Below are 6,466 nucleotides of genomic sequence, written 5' to 3' on the forward strand. Positions count from 1 at the left end.
ACAGTAAACAGAAATTTAAAGAAATATCTATTTTTAATAGAAAAAAACAGGAAGAAAGGGGACCAAAAAAGATCAAATAGAAAAAAGAAAAGGGAAAATAAAAAAGAAAAAAAACAACGGGAGAAAATATAAAAGAAAAAAACTAAAAATCAAAACAAAAAAAGAAGCAATTAAAAGGAAAAGCCAAAAGAAAAGGAAGAGAACAAGATAAAGGAATAAAAGAAGGAAAAAACAAAGAAGACATATAAAAGGAAAATAAGATAAAGGAAAAAGAAAAAAAATCAACATTTGATTAATTTCGACCTATAGAATAAATAATTACACAATCGTGAAGAAAACAAGCATAAAATGAGAAAATTGCTTGAGAACAGACAAATTACTTATTCAACATTGAAAATAATGAAAATAAACAGCAGCTAAAAATGTGATAGATAAAGGAAAACAGATTATCAAATGATTTTAATGATTACATGTGATGATATATGCTAATTTTCTTTACCTGAATCAGATACATTTAAATCTAATCTCACACAAATCTGATTTATTTATTTCTCCGTTCCCTGATTTTTTTTTATTTTTTATTTTTTTATTGATGACATATCAAGATCTGGCCAGCAGAGGTCAGCCGAGCTCTGAGCTCTGGCAGGAGATGATGAAGAGGAGGAGGAGGTGGTGGAGGGAGGAGGAGGGCAGATGGAGGGTGAAAATGGAGGAGATGGAGGGAGGAGGTGGAGGAGCGATGGAGCCATGGACCCATCAGGAACGAATGGAAGAGTTCAGCAGGGCGGATCCATCACGCTGCTGCTTCCTGGATGAATGCTTCACATTCAGGACTTCAACTGAGCGTCTGGTACACATGTCTGAACTCCCAGTAAGGGTCCCTCTGCTGGAGGACCTCCTCCTCCTCCACCTCCTCCTCCTCCTCCTCTGACAAACAGAAACTTTAATTCCTGCGGACAGGGCCTGTGAGTGTGAGGACAGCCTGAGGCGGGTGCTGGAGTCAGGCATCACAATGAGTCTGAAGTTCAGCTGCAGGACAGGATGCCTGCCTCCAGCTGCTCCTCAGTGGGCTCCTCCTCTCGCTCCTCTCGCAGAGTTACGATGGCGGCGTTGCATTAGTCATGCGGTAAAAAAGAGTCGGGCCGTGTGGAGGAAGAGGAGCACACCTCCTGAGATGAGTAAGCACAGCCCTCCACTCAATTTACGACTTGATTTACGAGTTCATTTCCTGCCCCGGCTTCTCAGCGGGGGTGAGGTGGTATATCTTTCCCACTATAGGTAGCTGTGGCTCCACTTCCCGAAGCCCCAGGAGGGCAACTCTCACCACTGTGGACTGAGCCAGACTATAAATAACGGTCGCAGTAACAAGTACACAGTGAGCACAGAGAGAATAGGACATCTTTATTCATGAAGGAGCTTCTTATCTCCCCCTGCAGAGGACCTCGTGGATCCGGACCGCTCTGCATCCTGCACCACAGCGAGTCGGGAGGTTCGGAGGTGTCGGACGGTCTTGTGATGGCGGAGGGCTTCGGTGCCACCGGTGACACCGCAGAACGATCACATCAGCTTGTTGAGTTGTGGGTTTCTTTTCATGCTCGTGTGAAAAGTCAAACATTTGGTTTGGCACATTCACAAGACATGTTTGGGTTTGTCAAGCCTCCCTGGATGCTGCCTCTGGCTTTCACAAAACTATCAACCAATAATTGTTTTCATCTCTTTTCTCCTGTATTACACGTTGCGGCGACAAACGTGAATCTAATGCAACTAAAGTGACGAAAACGGCTAAAGTAGGTAAAACAGGGAAGATTATTTAAATAAGTAAAATGACTAAAGCAGGTGAAACGGCTGAGACGTCTTCAGCTAATACTGAAATGGCTGAAATTGTTAAAATGGGCAAATAAGTGAAGAAATAGCAGAAAGGTGAAATAATTCAAAGTGCTTAAATAAGTTGTGATTTCATCATCACATCTCGCAGGTCTTCGACTGATGTGGTTCCATCTCGTTAATCTTTCATTCGGTCGATGTATCCTTCAGCTCGACCGCATGTCTTGAACCCATCCAATAAATCTTCTCCTCTCGAGAGCTTCTTTTCTGATCAGATCAGTCCGTCTCCTGTGATTTCACCAGAATGTCTGATCGGTTACATCACTGCTGTGATTCCCCTGAAAGGGTTCTGTCCGAGAATCCTTCAGTCTGACCCGACCAAGAAAACACCAGCCCGTCCCGCCCTCGCAAAACCCCTTCAGCGTTCTCCACTTCACAGCCCGCAAACCCCCGATCTCAAGCTTTACAAGCTGTTGTCCATCAGCAGGCCCAGTCGCCATGGTAACGAGTCATTTCAGGTGTAGCGTTTTGTCTCTCGATCAGCCTCTGAAGGACTTTAAATATGATCCGGTGGGCTTGTCGCGGCGTCCCGGCGTGTCGGACCGGCTGATCGGCTGGGACCGGCTCGGATCGGCTCACATCCCGTCCGGAAGAGCCCGCCCGGTTCCGTCTCAGACACTTTGTTGTCTATTTCCAACGAGGCAGCGCAGAGATCACCGCTGGTGAATCAGCCTTGTGGGAAGCAGAGATGAAAGAGAGCCGTTTCCTTTTATTGTCCCCTGTGAGAGTTGCCCGGGTCATAACAGACCCCCGATTGCTGAGGGATTTTATATATAAATATATACCGCAAACAAATGATTACATTCTGCTGCAGCAGGAGATCTTTAGGTGGGAGCCAAGGCAATAGAGATCCAATGTATATTTTTATCTCCAGATGGAGACAGAAGCGTGTGATGAATGTGCTGGTGGGCACAACTTTACTTTAAAAAGTCCTCAAAAGTGGAAAATGATGTGTATCTTCGTCCGACCAACGCCAACTGCTCACGAACCTCCTCATCTCGATCTTCTTGGCTCTAATTTGAATTATATCCCGAGGAGCCACAGAAATAAAAGACAGAAGTAAACCCAGCACCTTGGAGCCGGAAGCAATTAAAAGCTGCTTTCCCACCTCATGTTCAAATCTGTTCGTATACGAACGGTCGTTATCAAACAGCAGGGTGGAAGATGCTATTAGCAGCAGGGGAACACCGGAGTTGTCAGAGGAGCCGCTCCGGACAGCTAGAGGAGCGTCTAATTATGACTTTTTGGAGGAGCCGCCACGTTTTCCTACCTGGAGAATCTAATTACGAGACAGAACCACAGAGCAGCTCCTGTCCTACGTCTTTCAGGAGCAGCCATCGCTGGGAGACACACGGCTAGTTACTTTCAGCAAAATGTGTCCCTCATCTAAACCTGCCCCTCAGCGGTAGCTAAAAGCAGAGTGCAGCAGGAAGGACGATCCCTCTGCTGCAGACTGGCCTCGTCTTCAAGAAAGCGGCGTGGCTCCCAGGTTTAGTTGGAGCACGACTGTAAGTGTCTGTCATCCTCTGGGCCGCGCCATTAGAGCCTAAATGTTACTTCTGACAGTTTGAACAAATGAGCGCGGAGGAAGAGGAGGAGGAGGAAGACGAGCTCCTCCTTTGTATTCAGGGGGCGAGTCGCTGTGGTGTCAGAGAAGAAGCACTTAATGTGACATTTGGAGATGCTGGCGGAGTCTCTGTGGAGGCCGGAGGGAGGGGAGGGGAGGGCCAGACATGCTCCTGCAGACATGTGCTGTAAATGCCAGGAGGGGGAGGGGTGTTGGTGGGAGGGGTGGGGTGGCGGGGGGGGGGGGGGGGGGGGGGGGGGGGTCTGGTCCTGAACCTCCTGCAGCTCACGTTAAGCTCCTCCTCAAACTGTTTCATCTCTTTTCCATCAGTTTCGGCTCTTTCCGAGCTTACAGAACAATCTTCTTAGACGGTACATTAGTGCTGCTGTTATCCTTCCAAGAGTTCCACGCGTGCATTTTACACAGACTTAACTTAGATGGCTGCAATATTCAGCTAAATACTGGATCACAGCCAGTTTTCTTGGGGAAATGTCCCTCCTGTTAATACTAAACTGATTATCTCTCATTGATGTGGGGAAAACAAACGGCACGGACATTTAAAACAGATTGAACTCGTCTTCTTTTTCTGCCCCCTCCACCAGCTCCTCATGCTTCTTCTGCATGTTTGTGAATTCTTTAAGGCCGGTCTCTAGCAGGACAACATTGCGTGCGATCATGTATCAGTGGCATCTCGGTGGTGCATTGTGGGAGTCTGTGTTGTGGTTTGATCGACTGTATTCCCGCTGTCGTGGTTCTCCTCTCGCCGCCTGGGTGGAATCATCCACTCGTACTTGAACTCGTGCGCTTCTTCTCGTCTCAGGACTCTGAATATTTCAGGCTTTGATGTCGACTCGTCTCGCGCGGTCAGTGAATTGCAGCTCCCACCTCCGGCCTCCCCGAGATTCTCCGGCTCTCTTGTTTTCTGCGCCGCCACAATAAAAGCCTCCTTTTGAAGCGTTCCCCCGCGCCGCCTCACGGGAAGGTGTTTGCTGCAGATAATGACTTCATTCAGTTCTCACCTCGCCCAGAGAGCACTGCGCAAACCTTTCTTTAAACTTTCCAGTACCTCCAAATGTTGGGACATGAATTAAATCATGAGTTACCAGCGTGAAAGCGCTCTTTAGATCATTAATTATTCCATCTTCTTGGATAACATCAGGTGGCAGGAATAAATGTGGAAAGAAAAAAGAGCGAGAGAGCCTCCAGCCAACGTGTGCCTGGAATGTGCGATGAGCGGATTCATGCGGCGTGCAGCCTTAAGCAGCGCCGCTGTGAATTGGCTGTGAAATAGTGAACTGTTGACTGCCACGGTTAGTGGGCACGGGGCCCAGACGCTGCTGACTCAGCTGAAAGGCGCAGACACACTCCAGCTGGACGGACCATTAACCGCCATGATCGGGAGGGAAGTGACAGACGCGCGTCCGCCGACAGCCGCTCTTCCATTTTGAAAATCTGAAAAACCACTGGCTCACGCTCCGCTCTTCGGGTTGCAGCATCCAGACGCTGGTTTTGCCACAGGCTGAAGCACTGACGGAGGTGAGAGAGAGGTCGGTCAGATTCGTCGTTCAGACTCCAGCCGACGCAGCTGAGCCGAACCGACTGAAACACTTTAGTAGAAAACGGCCAACTGAACTGGCCAACTTGATTTAATCTGCATGGAATCAGAATTTAAAGAGCCCCGGCGTAGTGTAGTTTGAAGCAGTTCGCTCAGTCACTGAGAGAAAATAATGAAACAGGCCTGAATGGGTCAGGCGGGGCTCACAAGCCAGTTAATGCATTGCCATTCATTTAGCGTCTTAGCTTTTATATTTGCTTGTAATATTAAAAAAAAGCGCCTCTGTGTATTCATTGCATTAGTTTTACGAGCGCACGCCTGTTCCCATGACTCGTCTTTATTATCCGTTTCTCATTTCGACTCCCTTCCAGAGGCGGCGGCGGCGGGCGGCGGGAGGCCGATACGTCTCGGTGCTACGAGGCTTCAGAGCTTTGGATGATCTTTCATCCTCAAACAAATGAATTTGCTGCTGCAACAGCTCCACTGCCGCCGAGCGCTCGGGAACACTGGAGGCCTCGCTGCTTCTCCACATCATGCTCAAATCAATACTGATTCCAAACAGCCAGAAGCAGACAAACACAAGTCCTGTACCGATCTGATCACCCACTGCTCCAAACGTCAGTGCAGCTTCTCAGATTTCACTCAGATACTCAACAGGAGACATTACCGTCAAGAAAATAGTCATGTTCTGCATGACCTTCAGAAAATGAGACGCTTCTCGTTCTAAAACTTTCAGCGACAGGTTCCTCTGGAGCCCCCCCGGATGTGGGGAGGGAGGTCACACACTTGCCTGCCATACAGATTAAGTGGGAGTCAGAGAGCACGGGCAGCACAAAGAGGATTGAACAGAATACATACTAAAGTGCACCCTGGTTAAATCCCTGCATGGAGGGCATCTTAGGTAAAATATCAAAAGCTTTTGATCAGAGGAGGCTTAAAGGAAATCCACAATCCACACAGAGCTGTAAACTACTGTAGTCCAGAAGGTGAAGGAGGGTCTGCTGAGGATTTATCTCTGGTTCGAAATCACAGAAGTCATGCTGCACTATTGTGATGAAACAGAAGCTAAATCTGTAGGCAAAAATAAATAGACAAGACGATTCATGGTAAACAGTCAACAGACTTCACAGTGAACTTCTGGTGGATTTTGGTTGTGTGGTTTGTTTCATTGGTGGAACTCAACGTCCATACAAATGTTTTTTTCTTCAAGATGAAGTTCAAAACAGTCGATGGAATGAATGAAACACTAAAAAGCAAATGGAAGTCAGTCGAGGAATCTAAAGAGACGAAACCAGCGCCACCAGTCCAAAACAATGTCCTGTCCAGTTCCCTCGAGTTCTGAGCATAGACTCAAACCTGTGCTCCAGGTTAATCACACAGTATGATAACAGTGTCAAATCTGATCATTTCTCTGCAGATGCCTTTCATAAAGACACCCAAAAATCAATAAAGCAAATTTA

Source organism: Salarias fasciatus, assembly GCF_902148845.1.
Source record: "Salarias fasciatus chromosome 23 unlocalized genomic scaffold, fSalaFa1.1 super_scaffold_20, whole genome shotgun sequence".
NCBI lineage: Eukaryota > Metazoa > Chordata > Actinopteri > Blenniiformes > Blenniidae > Salarias > Salarias fasciatus.